The sequence below is a fragment of the Herpailurus yagouaroundi genome, unplaced genomic scaffold, assembly GCF_014898765.1.
Source record: "Herpailurus yagouaroundi ecotype Mexico unplaced genomic scaffold, PumYag 216, whole genome shotgun sequence".
In the NCBI taxonomy this organism is placed as follows: domain Eukaryota; kingdom Metazoa; phylum Chordata; class Mammalia; order Carnivora; family Felidae; genus Herpailurus; species Herpailurus yagouaroundi.
The window spans coordinates 12,671,397-12,695,636 of NW_024412447.1; the positions used below are offsets into that span (position 1 = coordinate 12,671,397).

General features: G+C 41.7%; 1 protein-coding gene across 1 annotated transcript in view; it reads left to right on the top strand.

Moving 5' to 3' along the window:
* Positions 1 to 24,240, top strand: part of LOC121017828 (autism susceptibility gene 2 protein-like) — a 796,117-nt gene that overhangs the window by 45,978 nt on the left and 725,899 nt on the right. The gene's annotated exons all lie outside the window — the stretch shown is intronic.

Below are 24,240 nucleotides of genomic sequence, written 5' to 3' on the forward strand. Positions count from 1 at the left end.
TCTTATAAAAAGAAGTTTGTCTTGCTGTGTACCTAGCTGTCTAGGTACTCGAGGAGCAAGAAGGTACTTGACAAACCACTTTGACTTCTGGTGTGCTGCATTTCTAAAACTGGCTGGAGGAGCTGGGTGCCAAACTACCTCTTCTTACCTGTCACACAGAGCTTTGTTCCAGTGGGTGATACCACTCCAGGACTCCTGAAGCATGCAGCTAGGAAATGGTTGCCAATACTCCTGGGTCCCGTTGTGCCTCCTTGGTTTGCTGTGTTGTCAGAGTCTCACTGTGTGCATGTTTTGCCTTATTGCTCTGTGAACAGTCACCTTATCTTCCTTCTGATGGCTGACCTCAAACTTGCAACCTTTCTCATTCAGTCATCATATCTTCTAGCACCTAGTCTATGCTGACTGTAGGCACATGTGAATTACACAGAGTTTTCAATGCTGCGGAACTATATGGTGGAAGACTAAGATTAAAAAAAAAAAACAAAAAATCAAAACCAGTAGCCAAATACTTAAAATTGGATGAAGGGTAAAAAGGATAATCATAGACTCTTTGAGAGTATGTACTAAGGGGAACCTAGCCAGTCTTGGGTGTTTTGAAGAGTGACATTTGAGCAAAGTCAAATGGAGGGTCGCTGAGAATTAGCAGGGAAGGAGGAAGGAAAGGGAACGTTGTCTTCTGAGAAGTATACTGTGAAATTATTATTTGTTTCTTTCTCTTCCCCACATGGTTTTATCCATCCAAAGTGGGCCAGTAGTGTTGTGCTTTGTCAGGATGATTAACTCATTAACTTGGGCTCTTGGCATGCTGTCTCTCTAAATTGTGTTCTGGTAACCTTTTTGGAAACCTAGTGCTATCTACAGTCCCTTGTTATGTGGCTGGAGTTGGCTCAGGGCTTGGGAAAGATACACTTGCTGAAGGAAGTCTTTCTCTGCACTCTTCCTGTCTGTAAGAGACAAAGTGTTAATATGTCATACTTTTTAGATATAATTTCTCAAACTTCTGACTTCAGAATCACCAGGAGCCTGTTAAAAATGCACTTTTCGTAGCTTTTCATCCCAGACCTGCTGACTTAGAATCTTAGCAGTAGGTCTCCCTGGCCATTGTCACGCACTCTACAGAGAGCCACTGCCATGACGGTATGGATTGCCAATGGGTCATTCAGACCTTAAAGAGGGGCTTTTCATCATCGTATTTAAAAAAATTTTTTTTAATGTTTATTTAATTTTGAGAGAGAGAGAGAACCCGTGAGGGGGGGGGCAGAAAGAGGGAGACACAGAATCCGAAGCAGGCTCTAGGTTCCAAGCTATCAGCACAGAGCCTGACATGGGGTTCGAACCCACAAACCATGAGATCATGACCTGAGCCAAAGTCCGGCACTTAACTGTCTGAGCCACCCAGGTGCCCCTTCATCATTTTAGCCCCACTGGGCCCTGTCTGATTACCCACCATCTCTCACCATCAGGACCGGCTATGTAATTTGCGGGGCCCAGTGCGAAATGAATGCACAGAGCCCCTTGTTGAAAAATTAAGAACTTCAAGAGGGTGACAGCTGAGCATTAAGCCAAGTGTGGGGCCCTTCTGGGTCATGACCCTGGGAAACTGCACAGCTCTGGGAGACCCAGGAAGCTGGCCTGCCACCACTTCTCTTTGCCTTTTTATTTTTATTTTTTTTTTCAACGTTTATTTATTTGTGGGACAGAGAGAGACAGAGCATGAACGGGCGAGGGGCAGAGAGAGAGGGAGACACAGAATCGGAAACAGGCTCCAGGCTCTGAGCCATCCGCCCAGAGCCCGACGCGGGGCTCGAACTCCCGGACCGCGAGATCGTGACCTGGCTGAAGTCGGACGCTTAACCGACTGCGCCACCCAGGCGCCCCCTCTTTGCCTTTTTAAAGTGAACTGCTTATTGCTCCCTGTGTACTATGCTGTTTTTTGCCTTTGTCCCCTGGCTGGCATAGTGTGAAATGCAAGTTTTCACCTCTTCTGTCTCACCCTGGCTTACCTCACTTCCTGGTCCTGTGCAGATTGCCACTGCAAGACCTTGTCCTTTGAGCACCCACTCTTCCTCACCCTTGGATTCCCTGCCCTAAGCTGGGGCTCTGCTGCTGTTTCCTCTTAAGTTTGCTGAATAAAATACTTTCGTCTGAATGCTTTGCTTAAAGCCTTCATGAGGTTAGGGACCACTGGGAGTATAGATTCAGTTCGGAGTGAGGTGTTGGAGGCAGTGTTGTCCCCAGGAGCATTAGGTGAAGGGCCTGCGCATGACTGGTATGAGAGAGACAGTGTGAGGAACAAGGAGGAAACAGACTTAGGACATATCTGGCAGCTTGTATCCTCCACATTTGACACATTTGGTAGTTGCTACCCTACCTCTGGTAACCAGGGTTTCATTTTTGGATCTCTCGTTGACCTCTGAGTTTCTGGGAACAACAGCTTGCTTTCTCTCTCTCTCTTCATTCCTTTATGTTTGTTTATTTTGAGAGAGAGCGAGCGTGTGTGAGCAAGCAGGGCAGGCACACAGAGGGAGAGAGAGAGTCCCAAGCAGGCTCTGCACTGTCAGCAGAGCCCAATGTGGGACTCAAACTCACGAACCGTGAGATCATGACCTGAGCTGAAATCAAGAGGTGGAGGCTTAACTGACTGAGCCACCCAGGCGCCCCAAACAACAGCTTTTTCTAAGCCGCTTATGCTCAAATGTGCTGGTAGCGAAACCTGTGGGAATGTTTCTTGTGGTAGGAAGGTGACCATTTTGCTCAGTGGTTAATACTTGAAATGAGACATTCCTGGATTGTTAGAGCTACTGTGTTCTGGAGAATTCCCCAAAGCTGGATGCACTTGGTAAATGAAGTTTTGACTCCTGTGGGCTGAGAATCAGGCACTGCCTGGTATATGTAAAAGGACTGAGGATTCATAGAGGCAGCTATGAATTTAGGCAAGAGGTCTGTGATGCCTCTTCATGTCAGAGATGGACAAGCAACCAGAAGTTCAGAGAACTGAAGCAGCATATTCAAGGTTGATTTAGATATTTAATGTGTGAGCTGGCACTGGGATCCACAAATCCTGTTCCTCCTGAGGCCTCAGTAAATATTTGTTCAAAGATTGTTCTGTTCTTACTTTGAGGCTTATCATCTGGCCTTGACCTGATGGAGTTAATGGAATGAAATGTGCTGCTCCTTTGAAATTGTTTTGAAGAGTTGAAGTGGACAGATTGTCGAAACAGTGCTGTCTAATTGAAACATGTGAGCCACATATGCAATTTAGAAGTCTTCAACAGCCACATTAAAAAAGTAAAAAACAGCTGACATTAATTTTAGTAATTTAACCCAATATATCAAGTTTTAAAGCGTTTCAACTTAACTGTTTACATATACTTATAGAGATATATATATGCATATATAAATATTGAGATACTTTCTTTTTTTCCCTTGAAGGTACTGTACTGCATGGTGCAGGTCTAGAATATGCTAGCCTACACATTTAATTTTTATCTTCCCTTCCTTTCTAGGCTGCTTTAACCCATACTGGTTAACACAGGAGCTTGTGATTGCTGTGAGGGGGGAAGCTGGAGGGTTTGGGATGTAAGCTGACTTGTTAGCTTTCATGCACCAGTTGAAGGAGTCAGACAGCCTCAGAATGCTCCATTAGGGGTTTGCTATAGACCTCTGTCTTTCTGCTGGGCATCTGAGGTAGCGTTTGCAGCCTCTTAGGGGACAGAAACCACCTTGTCCGGAGACACGTGCTGTCAGTGAAGAAGAATCTCTCTGCTGTTGAGTCAGCCTTGGCTTTGACCTCCTATCTGCACAGAGAGCTTACTGCTGAATTTGACCCCTGCTCCTCTTAAAGGGAATCCGGAAAGAAGGTGTGGGTTTTGAGTAAGATTACTAATTGTCAACCAGTGAAGTCTTACTTGTGCCATTTAAATTAAAATCTAAGCATCAGGTAGATAGTATAATCATTTCTTAGCCTGGGTAGATCATAGAAACTAGCAAATTAAGGCAGCAAAAGATCCACATGCCTACTTATCAGGTCTGCACTTATTTCTGAAGGAAAGCTAGCACATATTTGGTCCATAGGGTATGGTTTGAATGGAGGTTTTTCCTTCATTTTTAGATCACTGCTCAAAGTCCACTGACAGAATACAGGAGACAGCCTTGATTAGATTAGGCCAGATTGGATTAAATCGAATGGTTAAAGCCTTTGGAGCCTCCAGCTTGTAGGAGACACCATAATGGCCTTCATAGCATCCCTAAATCCTATTAGGTAAGTTAATCTTATTGAAGAATTTAGGTCTGCATAAAGCAGCATTGCCCTTCTACTCTCTGCGGTGGTCTCTGGCCGTTAAGGTGAACTGACAGATACTAACTTTCTTGGAATAGGTTGGTTTTGTTGGTTTGGGGCAAGTTATCCTAAATGCTTTGAGAGTAGATACCTCTCAAAGGTGGAGACAGAGGTGTTTGGTAGAGACAACATTCTGTGGAGGAAAATAGTCTCTTTGGCTTGGTGTCTATTAGCGTCTGTGCCAGGGATGTTTTTAGCCCCGGTCGGGGGAAAGAGAGTCAGGAGAGATGTGTCTAAATAGTTGTAAAATCGGCTGCTGTGTCATTATGGCAGGTGTGGGGGAGGATGGATGGGTGGGAGCTTTATTTTTTAGCTTTGTGAAATCATCCCTTATAGCCCATATCCATTTTAGAGGTTGTCATTAAGAATCATGTGCTGAGTATATAGTATGGTTGAGACAGTATGCTAGATGTTGGAAATAAAATAACCAATCTTGGAACTTGCATCTTTATCTTGATTTTCTGGGTGTGTTTGTAGTTTTATTATAAGGTAAGTGAGAATTGGCTCTTGCCTGTTTCTACAGATGCAGTGACCGTATTTTTCTGAAGCAAAATGTCCTTTTTGCCACAGGATTCTTTCCAATTTGTGGATTTATGGACAGGCAGAGAGCTTTACAAAGGCATATAAATTATTATGTCAAATTTTATTATGAATACATTGTCTTTTGGGAAAAGAAAAAAATGCTAGAAATTGGGACTGTCCAGCTGTGAGTATATGCTTTACTGCACCCACAGCGAGGACTGGTAGAACTTGGGAGGGAAAAGGTAAATTTGACTTAGGTCTTCGCTAAAGGTGGTTTGGTTAGACACTGACAGCTTTAACCCACAAGTGATTATTACATACAGAATTGCCCTCCAGAGCAGGGGCAGTTTTTTTCCAGGCATCTTTAAAAATAAGGGGCACCTGGGTGGCTCAGTCCGTTAGGTGTCCAACTTCAGGTCATGCTCTCATGGTTTGTGGGATCGAGCCCCGTGTCGGTCTCTGCACTGACAGTGTGGAGCCTGCTTGGGATTCTCTCTTTCCTTCTCTCTCTGCCCCTCCCCCACTCACACTCTCTCAAAATAAATTATAAGTTGCATAGTGCCTCAGCTAGGGGCTGGGCGTCTGCGGTTAAAAGATCCCGTAATTAATGCAGAAAGTGAGGCATGGTGAGGCATCTGATGGTACATCTGGTGCTTGGTGAATGACCATAGGAAGATGCCTGCATCCAAGGGGTTGAGGAGACACTATGACCTGGGGACTTCCTCTGCTGTTGTGGAGTGGGGACTTCACCTTCTTGATAGAGCCGAGGGGACTTGTTAGCTGTTAATCACTCCCCTGTCTGGGCTCTGCCTATTCTGAGGCCAAGAAACGAGTTAAGCGTGGTTCTTTGTTTCAGCATTTCTGGTGAGGCAGCCCTGCATCTGTGTCCTGTCCAGAAAGACTAAAGAGAATTTCAGGGGTGGGCCAGGCATGGAGTTTGACGAACAGTTAGGATAGATTAATGGTTTTGATTTGCTTTTAGGAAGAAAAGTACAGCGAGCCCTTTAGATGAAGATATCTCTCTCCAGCCCTCCTCTGTGTCAAGTGTACGGTGTTCTCTTCCTGTATGGCACTTGTATTTTCAAGAGCTAGGGTCATTGACAGAACGCTTCTCACTCTTGAGTTTCAGAGCATAACAGAGTACACATGTCTGAAGCCAGAAATGTAATTTTCTCTGAGTGTAATAAGAATGACTTAAATTCTCTGTGTGTGCATGTACATGCTCATGCAATTGTGGGTTTTGTTTTCATGCTCCTTGAGGAGAAATACCCTCCTTTTTACTTTTATTGATTCTTCATTGCACATTTCTCAGGGTTACTTTTGTTAGGAAGCAGCTGGAAGAATGTGTGCTCATTTTGTCCTTGTGACCTTTACTCCTGTGCCCCTCTGACCTGAGACTCACCCTGCCCGCCCTCTCCTCTGCATCAGCCCAGCTTTGTTCTTGTGGGTCTCTTGTTCTTGCTCAAGGAAGGAGACATCCTTGCTTCTCTCTGTCTCAACTTGCTATCCATTTCAGTGGAGGCAGTTCCAGATGGGAAGAGGTTAGGGAGGGAATTTGAAGCAGGAGAAAAATTGGATCTGGTTAGGAGAAATTTATAAAACTTCTGTATTCTGTGCTAATAGTTCTCAGATGCTTTGGGATTACAACATGAAACGTTGGTCTGGAGACCTTTGAGAGCTGCTCTTACCAGCCATCAGACGGCCTTGCCTGCTTTTCCTCCCTGTCCCATCTCTGCTCTTTCTGCCCAGTTTGCATGAAAGAGCCCACTAATTCTTTATAATCCCACTCTTCTCTCTTCTAAAGTCTTCTTGATGTGCTTCCCACCCCAGCTGATTCCAATGTTGCTTGGGCTAGCTCCCAGTCTTGCTGAGTCCCTTTGGGATGGAGGAGAAGCCATCCTCCTCTCCATAGTGTGTTGACATGCCCAAGGGGAAGGAGCATACAGATCCTTCCACGTCCTGCCCCAGAGCTTCACAGGAAGCAGTAATAATGCTGAAAGCTTATTGATTACTTAAAATGTGCCCAGCACTGTGACAAGCACTTTACATGGATTATCCCTTATCATGCTCAAACCAGCCCAATAAAGTATGTGTGCTATCACTGTTTCCATTTTACAAATGGGAAATGGATGCCCAGAGAGGCTCAATAACTTGCCACTCTGTACACAGCTGGAATCAACAGGCAGGATTAAGATGGGAACCTGGCATCCCGATTCCAGGGCTCATGCTCAGCTCCTCAGGGAAGCTGGGAGTTCCCAGCCAGGAGAGCCTCCAGCTTGCCTTACCTGGGGTATCTCCCCTTTTACACTCACCTAAACACTTGCGCTGTTTATGTTTTCAGTTCACTAACTGAATGTTCTGGATTAGGTTTTCATGATGGCCACTGTGTGTTTTAAAGAACCAGAAATAAAAGATGTTAAGAGGTGGGCTTTTATAGCCATAGCGTTCCTCATCTGTGCAGTCAGGTAACAGGACTCCTGGCAAGGAGATAAGGCCATAAGTGCTCTTGCTTTGGAAAGATTAGTTAATTGGTAGAGGTTGTGTTTCTGTGGTTAATTTGTGTTCCTGTCGCAGTAATACGTGAGCATCCACAGGCGTGGAGTGTGCCGTCCAGCAGCCCCATAAAACAAGGCACTCTTCAGCTCTAGCACCAGTGGGTTCACCTGAATAACAATAGGGAAGCTTGTTGACCATTTGGCACTTCACAGCCCAGTAATTAGAAACTGTAAAACAATAATACAGACATGAAGCAAATCCTCCAGTTAATGAAAAAAAATCTACAATCCTGCTTTGTGACTGAGTGCAAAATCACAACCGGCTGCTTATACAACAAAGCAAACACTTCAGGATTTTGGCAGCTGTTTTACACATATAAAAAGCTCTAGGCTCTCTATTAATTTGGGGGCTGTCATATTTGTTAAAAACTGAAAACAACAATTGCCTGACTTTCTTGTTTCTTATTAATTTACTGCAGTGGTTCTCAAATTATGGTCCCCAAACCAGAAGTAGCGGCATCATCTGGGAACTTGTTAGAGATGCAGATTTCTTGGGGGGGCATCCCAGGCCTATAGGATTAGAAATTCTGGGGGTGGGGCTTAGTAAGGTATGTTTTAACAGGTCCTCTAGTGATTCTGATGGTACACTGAAGTTTGAGAAACACTGGGGAGTGGATAGAGGAATTGGGGGGATGGGGACTGGAGTCCCTTTTCAGCCCCACCTTTAGGGGATCACTTTGCTTCTCTCACCAGAAGGGAGACAGCTGGCCCCAGAATATGTGAAGTTCCTTTGCTGCTGGCAAGTAAGCTGCGGGGAGGTGTCTCAGGGAACGGATGTGCCTTTGGGGGGCCTGGTTGGAAGAGGAGGCTTGGACTGTGGCTTATTACCCATTTGTAAGGAATAATTTCAATATTTCCTTTGCCATCTGGGTGGTGCTTTTGACGTCAGCTCTGAAAGGCCCAGATTTACCGGACAGAGACGTGGGGACAAAAACAAAGACCATCTGATTTCTCAGGCCAGGCTTGCAGTGCTGCCATGTAAGGTGCTCATCTTTGTCAGCAACTATCTATCGTTAAAAACTGAAAGTTAAGATGAGGTGAGGTGGTGGCAGGACAGATTTCTTCTTTTCTATGTTCCCTCCCTTCCCTATTTCATGTTTTTGCCCACAGCTGTCTTGGCAGATGAAATTTATGTGATAATTTTCTTGGGGCCTCTTGACAAATGGCCCCTCTGTCCCTTCCCTACTGTATGGTGACTGCAGCGCTGACCCACGTTCATCTCAGAGTCATTAGAAGTCTTGCACAGCTGACCACGGAGCTCTTGGGAAATAAGAGCTTGCCACCAGAGTGAAAAGGGGTTCTCGACTGGTGTTACCACAAAGGCTCGGGTTCCTAACACTCCTTGAATAGTGTGGTTGACAGACGGTCTACCTCTTGGGGACAAGACCTGATACAAACAGAAACACCCATCCTACAGTTTCCTGGTTTTTATCCAGATTTGTTTATTGTGCTCACATTTTAAAATGTATTTTGTTTACAATTTTTCTGCCTTTCAGATCACTGAATTTTCATGTTCCCTTGGAGGGGGGGCGGAAAGCAAAACGAAACAGAAAACGAGGGGCACAGGACCTGTTGGTCAGTTGGTGTTAGTATATCCTATTCTTTGATTTAATCACCCAGTGTAGCACAGGAAAGCGGCAGGGATAAAAGGGTAAATGACACATAGCTCTGTCTTCCAGGACTGATGAAGAAAAGAACTACCCAGATCTTGGGTTCACTTTACTCCCTGTTTTTGAATGGGAGAACTTGCTTGAAAACCTGAATTTGGTGTTGGACCACAAACCCAACATCAGGCTTTTTTTTTAAATTTTATTTTTATTTATTTTTTTGCGGGGGGTGATGGGTGGGTTTATTATCAGAGGTGCTTCAAATAAAGAAAACTTCGAAGCCTGAAGCAATCAGATATTGAGATACTAGAATACAGAAGCCTACAGTCACACTAAAGCAAGGTCTTGGCTATTCCATGAAGTCTTGTGTCACTCAGACATCCAAGGAAGGAAAGCTAGTTGCCAACATATCGGAAATTCTGGTGTAAATGTCAGATGTTTGGACCACTCGTTATTGTGAAGGCTTATTTTGTATTTTATTTTATTCTAAGGGATCTGTGGCCTGTAGGCTCTTAGGAAGTGGGAGTTGCTGATTCTCCTTCCATGTGATATTCAGGGCTCATGGAGAAGTCAGAGGCTCACACTGGAGCATTTGGTTTCCTGGTCATCAGGAAAGATGGTCCTTCTGCCAGACTGGGAGCGGGGAGGAAGGGGGCAAAGATGAGCTAATAAGCCTTTAGCCCCTTGTATTTTCATGAGTGGTGCAGCCTTTCTGTACTGGGACAGAAAGACTGACCTACCGTCCTCCCCAGCCTGCCTGCCCTTCATTTTGCTTTAATTAAATACACAGCTGATGATGTCAGCCTGGCTCCTGGCTCCCTCAGCTTCCCCCTTGGAACAAAACATCCGGGCAGACAGTTGTGACAATTAAAGTCTGAAGACCCAAGCTTCGTTTGTTCTGAGGTAATTAAAATAAATCTGCCTAAACATCTCCAAATGCAGATAAAACTTAGTGCTGATTAGAGGTGACCCTCTAATAAACCTGATTTGATTAGGCAGAACCACTGGGGTGCAGGCAAATATTTGAGATTCTGGCCAAGCTGATTATTCCATTGACCTTTCACTTGGGAAAGAAACCTGTTTGATTCTTTCTATCCCAGAGTACATGAAAACTATTACCTGTGACACTTAGGTGAAATAAACCGGCAGGACCTGTGGACTTGCCCTTAAGAGTCGCAGTCAGCTACCACCTGGGACATGCTTGCTTCCTGGCAGATCAATGGAGAATGGATTTTGCCGGAGGTTCTGGCCTGGAACGCTAATTAAAAAGGACGTTCTAAAATGTACCCAGGCATGTTCTGATAAAGTCTTAACAGATGTTGGTGGCGAAGGTTGTTTTTTAAAGTCACAGTTTTTCTTTCAATTTATTAAGGTACCTTTTAACAGTTTGTTATGTATAGGAAACTGTACCACACTAAAACTGCTTTCGTGTTTATATCAAGACCTCATTGCCAGTTTGGGAGAGATTTTTTTAATTGCTTCGTCTTGCTCCTGGAACACTGGGTACGTGTCTCTTCTTAGCATTTGTCACATTGTACTGTAATTTCGGGTTTACTTCTTTTGTTGTGTTTTAGAAAGCAGGGAAATTTTCACATTCTCCTTGATGTCTGCCCAGATGCCTATCACATAGGTCAACTCTAGGGCTTGGCAAACTATAGGCTACAGGCCAAAACAGGCCACTACCTGTTTTTGTGTGGCCATGAACTAAGAATTATTTTTATATTTTTAAATGGTTGAAAATAAATCAAAGGAAGGATATTTAAGTCATGCCACATGAAAATTGTGTGAAATTAAAATTTCAGTTTTCATAAATAAAGTGTTTCTGCACTACAGCCATGTTCATTCATTTACATTATTGTCACTGGCTGCTTCCGTGCTACAACAGCAGAATTGAGTAGTTGTAACAGAGATCATATGGCTTGAAAAGCTTGAAATATTTACTATCTGGCATTTTGCAGAAGTTTGCTGACCCCTTTCCTATTATATACTAGGTATATTATAAGTGTTTATTGTTTGAATTATTTCACATATAAATCTGAGTTTTCAGGTAGAGTTATTCTGATCCTGGCAGTGTTCAGTGAATTTTAAATGAATGACAGTTATTTCTCCTATTATCTTTTTGTAATCTTACCTTAGGTCTTAGTGGTGCTGGTTCATCTCTGAGAGCTAGACAATTACAGTTGACCCTTGGATAATGCAGAGGGCTAGGGGCGCTGACTGCAGTGTAGTAAAAAAATCCATGCATAACTTTTGATCCCCCCACCCCCGCCCCGCCAATTTAACTTGTAGTAGCCTATTGTTGAATAGCCTACCTTACCCATAACAGAAACAGCTGATTAACACATATTTTGTATATGTGTTATGTAGTATATTCTTACAGTAAAGTAAGCTAGAGAAAAAAACGTTAAGAAAATACATTTACAATACTGTAGTGTACTACAAAAAACCAACACACACAACCCATGTTTAAGTGGACTTGTGCAGTTCAAACACATGTTCAAGGGTCAGAAGAGTTTTGTTAATACTTATTAACTTTCCAGGTTCTGAACCTGGTGTATGCTATAAAGAGACACCATGGGGCACACGGAAGTTAAACTGACCGGGTCTTGCAGTAAAGACATGGCATGACTCTTCATGTATTCGTCTGTTCCTCTTTGCTGAGGCCGTTCTCTTTGATGAAAGAGAATTTCTATAAACCTAGGGATATCATGAGCAAATTACTGTCCGGTACTGTATAATACATTAGTTCATGTAGGCATCAATATCTTTCTTTGTGGGCTCTTTAGCTCATTAGCAGGGAGATTCATTTTAAAAAAATAATAAATCCATGGTTTAAAAAGTAAACACTGCAGAGCATGATAGCAATTACCAAGTGTAAACAGTGTGGTCTTTGAGAACCACTGTGAAATTGTCTAGTGAATTAAATTATTATGCTTTTGATAGTCATGTATCCACTTCCATTGACTGTTCAGGACTTTGCTTCAAGGAGGACAGATGAGGTATAGGTAAAGTTTATTTTTAAGACACTACTGTTCTTAGGTAAAACAAAACGACAGTGTGACAGATATACAGTGACTTGAAATCTGGCTTTTGTTTTGAGCCAGTATCTTTAAAATGACCAGTGCCACAAATAATAAATTCATTCATATGCAGTAGAGCTGGTGGGTGTTGGAATTTTACAGAATAAAGTGAGAACACTAACTTATGGAGAATTTCTATATTGAAATATTATGTAGTCTACTGGAGTTTGAGGGAGAAGATGAATTTGGCAGAAAGGAGAAGGAAGGGAGGTTAGGAGATACATAAAAAAATATGGGTCTGAACTTTCCTAGGAGTCTGAGGAAGTGATGTTTTCCTCAGAATGACACCACTGTACTCACCGTTTGTGTCCTTGCTATGAGAAGAGCACTTTTTATATATTTGTGCTAGTTTTAAAATAGCCTGGCATAGTATGTAGGGGATAATATCCCTATCTTACAGGTGGGAAAACTGGAACTTTGGTTAATTGGCTTGCTTGAGGTTTTGTAGTTAGAGCCAAGTTTCAAACTCTATCTGAATGACTCCAGGTATTAATGTCATTTCTACTGACCTGCTTCCTCAGAACTTGATTCTCGGAGATTTCATCATTGAAATTATGCACTGAGAAGGTGTGTAAATCCAGCCTGAAGCCATACATCATTGTGTGAATAAATTTCTTCCCCATTTCACCTGCTTTATCTTTCTTTCCCATTACTTTGTACAACAGCTTTGATTTGTGAGCGTCCCTTGTCGCCTTCCGTGTTAACCCTGTTGATCAATATCAAGTTGATTTTGCTGTGTAGTGTAGAGGAACTTTAGGTAGGGGATTGTGTAACAAAACTCCTACAAGACCAATAACCTCTCCCTCCCCAACTAAAAAAATGAGATTTGGTTTGTCTTTGGTGGTGTGTGCCCCATCCCTCTGCCCTGGCACTCCAGGGTATTGTAAAAGGGAGAATTTGAGAACAACATTCCAGGCTTAGAGCCTCCACATTCCTTGGGTTCTGTTGGAGGACTTCTTGGCAGCATTCAAAGAAGCCTGTGTTTTCCTATTAATTTTCCATCCCGGGCCACCTGCTTCCGCCTTCCTGCTGTTTTCCTTTTGTACCTATGTGGTTGGTGCTCCTAAGGCTTTCTACATTGGCTTTCATCATTTATACCACTGAGTTTTACAGGAGCTTTTCTTTTCAAATTTTGATGTTTGACACTGTTACTGATTTTTATTTATTTATTTTTAATATGTTCACTTCTGAACCTTTTTAGACTTTATGCTGGGAGCTTCTAGGAGAGAAAAAACAAACCAGGCACATTTTATGTAGAGTCAGGAGGCAGAGGGCAGAGGGTATATGGTTGATGGAAACCAGTGATTATTGATTTCTCAGAATGCAGATCCTAACTGTTGACAAATTTAGAATTTGCCTATTTTGGGGTCAGTTAGAGGTTGATTCTGGAACAGATGCTGACTTGGATATGGCTGATGTAAAAGCAGGGGTGAGCCACTGCAAAGGAACCTCAGTTCCTTAACCTCAGTTGCAGAGAGAGAAAGCCCCATAGCTTTCCGCCAGTGGGAAGCTTGCAAAATCAAAGCAGTTGAACAAGGAACAATCCAGGAATGCCCTGTATCCTACATGGATGAGGTTGGTAGGAGCTCTGTTGCCCCTGCCCATGGGTAATTCTAGGACATCTGTGGAGAATTCAGTGCATCAGGCAATCTTTCTGATCTCTAAAAAAATTGAGGCGATTAGAAAGGAGTGCAGACTGCAAGACTGGGAGGTTTGATTTGTGAGTTATGAAGATTCAGAAAAGACCTTTTGTGGAGAGTGAACTTGCCTTATCATAATATTGTGAAAATTCTGAAGACAAGTAAGTCAATTTAATGAGAAATATTAGAAGGGAAAAATCTTAAAGTGTTTAATTTGAAAACTGAAAGTTTTGTCCTTTCCACAGTGTTTCCTATTCTGTGAACTAAGATGGTTAGGGGAGGTGGAGCGAAAGGTAAACCCTTCCTTTCTGCAGCTTCTGGTGATCAGTTCCTTCTCGTACTCTCATAAACACCAGTGCTGTTTAGTACCTTGCCCATCTGGTGTTGGTAGGTTCTTTTGTTTACATCATATGACCTGCCTCCACACACAAATTGTGTATAAGCTTAACCAGGGTGACAGTTGGTGTGATACTTTTTAAATCTCTAGGGCCTGAGGCCCAATGACCAGGGGAATGAAAGCTGCACTCTTTAAAAATCCCTGACACTCCTGGGGGCGACTGGGTGGCTCAGTTGGTTAAGCGTCCGACTCTTGGTTTCAGCTCAGTTCATGATCTCATGGTTCATGGGTTTGAGCCCTGTATTGGGCTCCATGCTGACTGTGTGGAGCCTGCTTGGGATATTCTGTCTCTCTCTCTCTGCCCCTCCCCTGCTCATGCTCTCTCTCTCAAATATATTAAAAAAAAAAAACAAAACCAAACACCTTAGGAGCACCTGGGTGGCTCATTCGGTTAATTGTTCGACTCTGTTTCAGCTCCGGTCATGATCTCATGGTTTCATGAGTTCGAGCCCTGTGTTGGCTCTGCACTGAGCGTTGAGCCTGCTTGGGATTCGCTGTAGCTCTACCCCACCCCTGCTCACACTGTCTCTGTCTCTTTCAAAATAAATAAATAAAACTAAAAAACAAAACCTTAAAACCCATTCCCAAAACCCTGACACTCCCATCGTGTTCTCATGGTTTTGCTAAGGTAGTGTTCTACCATGTGAGAGAGATGAGGGTTGTATATTCTAGAATTATGAACAAAGCTTACTTGGGAATGATGCAGCATGTGTGTTGTGTGTTTGATGTGAAAAGGTCTGGGCTGTGTCTGTGTTTGCCATGATCACCTATAATGGTGCTGTACAACCACTCCGTGACAGTGTTATTTTAACTTAAAATAGCATGAGGGTTAGGAGAAAATACCTAGTCTATCTGAAGGGGTATTCTCCTGGGCTCCTGTAATTGCAATGATTTGAAATGCTTTCACAGATTTGTCGGAGAGGGTAATTTTTCTTCTTTATTTGCTCCCTTTATCTTGTTTTAAAGCCAGTATTACCTCTCCTCCAACTTCCATATATGCTTCTCACCTCTCTCTCTCTTTCTCTGCCCCTCTCCCTCTCCCATTCCCTCTTTCTCTCCTCCTTTAAGAAAACCATCCCTGGTAAGAATCAAAGCCATTTGGAGCGTTTCTTGTTTTTTTATTAAGAGTTGACTTGACTTCAGTGCTGTGTAGAGCATGGGAAAAGTCAGGGCCATTTGGTAGTTGCTCCCTGGAAGGGTCAGCCTTCTTATGACAAGTGGGAGGGCCATGGGCATTATTTTCCAGGTGCAGGTATGTTCTGAGTGTTGCTGGTGGTGGCAGTAACCCCGGACAGCAAGGTCTTCAACACTATTGACATATGGGCTAGATAATTCTTTGTTGTGTGCAGAGAGCGCCCTGTGCATTGTAGGATGTTTAGCAGCATGCTTGGCCTCTATATTGGTAGCTCCCCACCTCTCTTCCCTGCTCTCCAGGCTGACAACCAAAATGTCATTGCCAAATGTCTCCTGGGGACAGGATCACCTTGGTTGAGAATCAACAAGAAAGGGTGAAGAAAGGGATGCCCTCCAAGCAGAGGGTAGTCATGAACCTCTCAGGGCTGGAGCCTTCATTTAGGTGCTTTGGTATATTAAAAGCACTTCTCAAATATCAGTGATAGGGACACATTTAGATGGTTGTAATTCCTGTGTAATCCATAAATACCATTTTAGCTCTTGCCTTCAACTTTCCTAGCACTACAAGTATACTGTTTTCCCTTATTCTTTAAAAAAAATTTTTTTTAATGTTTATTTTTGAGAGAGAGAGAGAGAGAGAGAGAGAGAGAGAGAGAGAGGACACAGAGTGCGAGCAAGGGAAGGGCAGAGAGAGAGGGAGGCACAGAATCTGAAGCAGGCCCCAGGCTCTGAGCTGTCAGCACAGAGCCTGACGTGGGGCTCAGACTCAGGAACCGTGAGATCGTGACCTGAGCCGAAGTCTGACGCTTAACTGACTGAGCCACCCAGACGTCCGTTTTTCCTTATTCGTAAAATGAGAAGGTTTGCAGTAAAATTTAGTAATGTCTGAGGTCTCTCCCAACCCTCTCATTTTATGATTTTAGTTATAAAAGAGAAATATTATGCAATTATAGGACTTCAGAGCTGAAAATTTATTTGTAGTCATTTAGTCCATTTCTATTAGTTCTGTCCAGTGTGATTTCCACAAACAGATCAGGCCAGGAAAAATATTTACTTTTTACAAGTGGATGTTATTAAATGCTACTATTTAGAGAATTTATCAGAACAGACTTTTATAAAAATGATTACTTTTGTTACTGACTGATTGGAATTCAGGTGATTGATTGCCTGAACTTTAAATATGTCTGTTGTTTGCAATCAGGCTTTTTAATATTGGTGTTTATTTTAAATAGTTGATACTTACATTTATTGGGCTGGCATTCCTATTGCCAAACAGTGTTATGCTCTGCTATCTTGATGAAGGAAACTGACTCCTCAGAGTTCCTTCGCTGATTTATTGGGATTAAATTGGTAAATCTTCTATTCTAACTGCTTTTTAAGCATCATAAGAGTAGATTTTCTTTTTGGCCTGAATGAGAGGTGGTTAGGAGGGAAATCTAATACCTTTTATGGGTTTATATGCTTCACATGTGATGTGCCCAGCCAGAAATAATGAGGTACACACCAGATGTGAAGGTACCAGCTAATATAATTATGCTGAGGATCATTTTCACCATTTGAGGGCTGAATTATGTTGAACTCATTTCTTCATCTCTAAGAGGATTTGGTATAGTTGCTTAAATTTGAATTGGGAACTGAGATGAAGTACCTGTGCTTGTGTTTTTAATTAACTAGAAGAGTTGGGTGGTGTGTACCTTTTGTACTTCTGGAGCTTGATAAACAGTAAAGCCTGGAATATTCAGATTCATGGCAAGGCTTAGATGGATGGGGAGGCGGTATTCTAATGGAAGCTAATAGCTGAGTTTGCTTTCTTTGGGCTCTTGCCTGGAAAACCAATCTGAAAGTATCGTGGTCAGACACAATGCTGTTCTTAAGCCTTATTGGAAATAATAGGTCTCTTAGCCTATGCTAAAAGGTGATTTTGCATACATTAAATATTCAACAGAGGGCTCGAACTCTGCTTACTTTGGCAAACAAATAGATCCCAAAATGAATCACACAGATTGTAATGTGGAACAAATTGAAATACTTGAGGGTTTGGCCTAAACTTGTTATTTTACCTTCCACGTCGTTATAGTGCCCTCACAAAGGAAAAACTTCTGGAAATGGCAGTGAGAAGGCAGTATTATCTCAAACTGCAGTTGTGGTTCTGGACCTGGTCTGGGGGCCTGTCTTTCCTTTTACTCCCTGCTGTGTAAGAGCAAGAAGAGAGTACTTAAGGTGTTTATTTCACCCTGGAAGATTTTTATAAAGAGCAGTTTTTAACGAAGCATGGCACATGGCATCATTATCATTTCTAACACAGAGAACTCATTTTCAATTTTGCTATCAAAGAAAAATGACAAATAGAGAATGCAAGAAAAACCAGATGGACTAACTGTATTAGGAACTTAGTATGCATATTTTGTGTCACGTATTAGCATTCATTAAGTCAAAAGGGAAAAAAATGAGTTTTGCCTACATGCATTAAACCAATAAGGCTGGCAGAGTTCCAAGCTAGCTCTTGTGGATTAATTGTTTTATAACTGTTTTAATTAAAATTGTTCAGTATATGATTAACCTAAAAGTTTTAATTTCCACAAAACTGTTGAACAAATGAGACATTGATATTTTACATTAACCATGGTGATATTGCTGTGGTTTTCAGAGTGGCTGCTTCTTCACGTAAACCGTGGCAAGCAGTCGGTGGAAAGTGCTGTCTCACGCTGCTGGGAAGACTTGGAGATCAGGAGTAACTTAGCGAAAGGGCCAGTGTGACAGGTTTGTTCTGGTATGCTCCAGGTTCTGTAGGTGTGCCTTTATGTGGTCTCCCCCGCCCTCTCCCCCTCCTCACACTCCTCACACTCCTCAGTCTAGAGCTGAGCCTCAGACGTAAATTGTCAAGTGGAGGAGGTTAACAGTATAATGTGGCAGAAATCAACTTACTATGTGCTTCCTTCTATTAGACTTCACAGTAGTGTTGCTGTACCACACGAAATGCTTGGATTTGAAGGGACTGATTGGTAGGGCCTGAGACATTATTGACATTAAGTTTTATGGTTTTAATTTAGGAGATAGGTACGAGTGTTAGTTTTGGACTCAAAGATAGGAAAGTCTGGATGACCCATCACCTTTATTTGCTTGCAGTTTTTTAGGTTGGCACCAGGGTGACGTGGGGAAAACATGTCCTAGTTTGCAAATTGTAACACTGAGGCCCAGTAAAATTTCACTGGGCGTGGCTGCGGCTCCCTCGGTATCACAGATGTGCATGTTTCTGGCTCAGTCCCTTCTCTGCTTTCTACCTGTGTCCCCATCTTAATGTAGTTCAGCTCATTAAGAGACTCTTCTCCCTTCCTGTAGCCCTGTCACCCTCATTTCTGTCTGGGGGTTCAGGTCATGATACTATATAAATTTAAAGTAGTGGTGGCCTTTGAATGTCATGGGAGGGAGTTTTAAAAGATGAGATTCAAACTGCTTATTGGAAATGATGTTGACAAAACTCAAGCCGTCCAGACTATCGAGATAGTGATAAATTCTTTAAGGTACCAGGTTGGGCTCTCCTATTAGGTTTTATGACACTTGATATAAGATCTTCTTTGCATTTTTTGGTCTGCAGGAGTCTGGGATATAGTGCCTGAGCAACAAAAAGATTTTGGCTTTGACTTCCATAGTCAGGACGAGATGACGCTATGATTTGTCCAGAGTTGAAGCTGCAGCCCTGACTTGATTTTCTTTACCTTTCCCTATTGTTTCTTTCCCTGTCTTTTCTTCCTAGTGTGATAATGTTCCCCGTGTTCTCCTTCCCTTCTGTTCTGTGTAATCATTCTCTGTCCTAAATTCCTTCTGTTTACCTTTCCGGGCACCAGCTTCTGAATAAATTATTCATATAGTCCAGTCTTTTTGGAGTAGTTAATAATCATAAATTTTATGGTTGTACAATTGGTTGTACAAGTTGCCATATTTGCCATAAACCAGCTTCACACAAGTGATTTTGAGATAAATGGTTTATCAGGAATGTTGTTATCTGTTCATTTCTTTAGGCACTCTTGAGCTCTATTATTGCATGAAGTTAGATCATTAGAAATGCGCATACCTGGACCATATTATTTTGATTCTTCAGAGAATTGCCATCGAGGAGTTAGAGTGCTATGTCCTTGGTAAACGAAGAATAAAAACGTTCAATTTAAGAATTAAATATTCTGTGTTTGAAGAATATTTCTGACTTTTGCAAAACCTTAAAAATAGTCTGATATCTTAATCTCTCTCTCTGTCACACACACACACACACACACACACACACACACACACACACAGACACACAGACACACACACACACAGAACTTCTTTGGGAATTTGGTGCCAGGAAAATACTTCTTAGTTCTGACCAACATACGTGCATTCCTTTAAATCTCAAATGTTTGTTGAATGAGTGAGTAGTGCATAATTAGGTAAGGGTTTTTATGCGTTTTCCAGGAAATTCCATGTTTAATTCAGTAACCAGCTTTAGATAGCCCAAGTCCTTGGTGATCAAGTAGCGTTACTCTTTTGCTTGGTGATTACTATTTTTCATCTACTATTAACAGATTTTGCTTTGATGAAAAACTGACTTCTAGACCACAGTCCATCTAAACTAGAGATATGAGTAGGTACTTCACCGTGTTCCCATGATAAGGGGAACAATAGGAGTCAGGCATCTGGTTCCTGCCCTATGAGATTTGATAATTCTTATTTTTAAGACAGTACATGTTTAGCAAGATAGAAAAGGGCCCAAAGCAAGATTTTTTGACACTGAAACTGTAGGAATAGGGAGATAGTTGGGGACTTGCTACTTTTATTCTGTCTCTCTTCTCTATTTCATTACCTTTATGAATATGCTCTTTGCTCCCCTGGGTCCCATTTCCAACCCAGTAGCAGTAATTACTGTTGGGCTAAACCTCGCAGCTGTGAGGCCAGCTATTTTCTTGACCATCTCTGCAGCCTGGCTTCCACTTCTAATCCTCCATAAAAATTAATGCTTGCATTGCTCTTCACCAGCTACATGGCTACATTTTTCTCATTTGTTTTTCTGATGCAGCAGCAGCCTTCCAAAAATACCACCAAGTGTAATAATCCTTTTGCTGTTCAATACATCTTTTGTCTGAGGCTTAGTTACTGTCGCAGTTGATGGCATGACAGCTGATGGCAAGCAACAAGTGAATGTTTAAATAGTGTGTAATTCAACAGATGTGCCCGTCCAGGTGATTCTCCCAGTAGCTTGCCACACAGTGGGCGGAGGGTGAGCAGTAACTGAGTGTATAGTGGGTTGTTCCAGACATTCTCTGGCTTTGGCTAGCTTGTTCTTGGTCATTATAGTGATAGTTCTTGTGATTCTGTTTGGTTCCTTTATTTTGATACATGTACACTGTGTGGCTTCCATTTGGGAGGTGTTTAAATTTCAAATATCAGAGACAGTTATGATTGTAGTACAGCTTTAGTAATTTCCAGTGGTCATCACAAAGTGATATTTTCTGAGAGTCCCAGGTGTGTGAAACGAATCTTCCAAAGTGCACATATAGTACTCTATGCCCTCAATCAAAGCACAGTAATTGTGGCTGGACCACTTCCAACATTACTCAAGGAAGGAAGGAGACTCCTACCCGCTGTTACTATACGGTATCTAAAACATACAGACCAATACATTTTAGCACATGGCAATCTTTCTGAAGATACGCTGTCAATCAACATAAGTAAATATCTTCTCTCTCTTCCATGAACCTAGCAACCAATTTGCTTATAGTTCTTTGCAAAACTGTTGTTAAATTACTTTGTGGCTGGTTATGTCACTTGGCTAGGAAAATGGTACTGGAATTAAGTCAGCTTTAGCCCTATGCTGCCCATCTTTTCTAACTTATGGTCAGCCATATGTTTAGACCAGATGAAGTACGAAGTTATGAGTGGATACAAGCACATTCTTGGAAAAGATACCAAAATCATGTTCTACTGAAAGTTTGGGTTAGCTTTTTCCCACCACATAGGGATATCTTCATACCTATTGCAAGGACCTTCATTTTTATTTCTGATCATATAAATAATAGTAGCTTGTTGGTAGTAATGATTAGCATAAAAATCAGATTGTGAGAGGGGAAGATTTGCTTATTGAGGGACACATAGAGGGCCCTTGAGGTACTGTAATATTTTGTTTCTTAACCATGACTATGGTTAAAATAGTGTTCATGTTATTCTTCTGGAAAATGGACATGTTTTATACCCTTTTTTGGATGTGTACGATAGCTCACTATATATGTGTATTTGCTGGATAAAACTGGAAAATACCCAAAAGCACAAAGTAAAAATGGTATCTCTAATCCTACCACCAAGAGTTCATCACTTTTCTTTTTTGGCATCTATCTTCCCAGTATTTTGGGATTTTGGGGGCATATACATCCCATTATGTTGTGTCCATTCCCATGGCTTCAGAGTTTAATTAAAACACACACACACACACACACACACACACACGTAGATGTACCTAAACCTGACTTTTAAAGTTTTTTATTTAAGTAATTTCTACACCCAGACTGGGGCTTGAACTCACCACCATGAAATCAAGAGTTGCTCTTCCGACTGATCTAGCCAGGTGCCCCTAAACCTGACATTTTATTTATTGTATTGTAATATTTTGGCATGAGTGTTCAAGAATCCGTAGACTTAATTTTAACATCTATATAGAGTACCATTTCTTGGATGTATCATAGCCCATTTATCCAATTCTCTATTTGACATTTAGGCATTTTCTAATACTTAAATATTATAAATAATATGTGCTTATCTTGTAGGTATTTAAAATTAGGCTAAATTGGACTCTTTTTTATTTGGTATGTAGACATTTTGTAAAAGGCAGATTTTGTTGAACAAGGTAACTCTGGCTTCAAAAGCAACTTGAAAGCTGACATTTTTTTCCCCCTTAAAGAAAATTGAAAAAAAATTCATTTTTTCCTTTTATGAAGTAGGTATGTGTGGTGTGTGTGAAGTAGGAAATTGCTTCAATGTTTTTATACTCTTTGGTTGGCTGTGAAGTTAATTTATTCATTCAATTATTGAATATTTATTGAACACCATCTGTATGCCAGGTGCTTTGTTCTAGATCTGAGGATTTAGAGATAGAGACCTGGTTTCTGCTTTCTCAGTGAGGTAACATAGTGAGCAGTAGGACATGGGTGTTGTCAGTCCACGCTCTTGAGTATATAGATCCAAATGGTTCTACTTGGGTGACTTTGCTGTGATTTATATTATTAAACAGGTGGCTTAGGAGCTTCTATACCAGAGAGGCTACTACTATACCCTCCTTCCCTAAACCCGTCTGTGGCCAAACTGAATCCTGGAATTCAGAGCTTTGTGGGCAAGCCTGAATAGGGCAGAAGTGGAAATGACCTTTTCATTCACAGTGTGGGCATCATTGAGGATGGGCTGTGCGTTAACTCCTTTCTGGTATAACCAAGTTTCTGTCCAGCTGTAAAGTTCTGTGCTTTCTGATACTTGGGCCCCTGGAGCTCCTAGTAACTGAATCTTTTCTGAAACATTAAATTTGTAGTAATAGGAAAAAATTAGATTCTATCTTTTTGAGATACCAGCTGAACTTTGGAGTATAAATACAGACTTAAGAATAAAAGAAAGGAGAAAAGTGCATTTACCCAACCCAGGAAATCAGATGGAAATTGAGATTGTGTCTCTGTTCATCTTCTGTAAGCAAAACCAGTAATGAAATGATATTTTTTTTCTTTCTACCTGTGCCTACAAAAAAACCCCCACAAAAAACAAAAAAAAACAAAACAAAACAGAGCCGGCTTGGGATTCTCTCTGTCTGCCCCTCCCCAGCTCATTCTCTCTCTCTCAAAATAAATAAGTAAAGGTAAAAAAAAAAAGGAAAAAAAAAGATAGTTTTAAGCTTTCTATTTGGAGAGAACTATCTATGGCTTGAGGCTTCAAGTTAGGAATATTTTGGCATTGAAAAACCTGTAGGGCCCCGGAAACATCTGACATCATTCATGATCAGACCAAGATGAAAGAACATTTATTTTTTAGGTAGTGTACTGAATCCTGGAAGTCTGGTGGCTGTTAAGTTCTTTAGCAGAAAGGTTTGCGGACAAGTGTCTTCCCTTAAACTCTAGAGCCTAATTAATTAAGATGTGTGACTGTCTATTTCTTGTTCCACTTGTTCTTCAGTTTTACCATCCTCTGTGTGGGTCCCTGGAAGGCTCTGTGTGTGAGTGGATTCTGGTGGAAAAAAATTCTAGATTATAAATGGACAGTCCTCGTCCTAGCATTCATTAACCTTGGACAAATCACTAAGAAACCTGTTTCTTCTGTAGAATGGGGTAATAACACTTGACTAGCCTGTTTTGTAGTATTGTTACAAAGATACTAGGTATTTAAAAAAGGAATGAATGGAATGCTTGAATTTTGGGTGCTCTGTGTTGGTTGGAGGTAGGGCAAAAGGGGGTGGAGGGTGTCATTACCACCTTGGATTTAGCAGCCTGGTTTCCAAACATGTAAGTATGAGATGGACCTCAGGATTTTGATTGATGATGATGAATGATGTAGCCATGAATAGGTTAAAGTTTAGAAGATGCTATTGGTCCTATAGGACAATTAGATTTGTCCCCGTCCCTTAAGGTAGCTGCTCATTTGGGTGAAGCAGCATTTTGTGTCGAAAATACTACTTACTTAGGTATTTTATTGTCTTTTTTTAAATGTTTATTTTTGAGAGAGGGCACACACACGAGCAGGGGAGGGGCAGAGAGAGAGGGGGGACAGAGGATCTGAAGCTGGCACCATGCTGACATCAGAGAGCACAGTATGGGGCTCAAACTCAGAAATGGTGAGATCATGATCTGAGCTGAAGTTGGATGCTTAACCAACTGAGCCACCTAGGCGCCCCATGGTATTTTATTGTTATTTTTATTTCATTTTCAGTGTCCTCCAGAAAAAGCTTTGAGCTGGTTTACAAA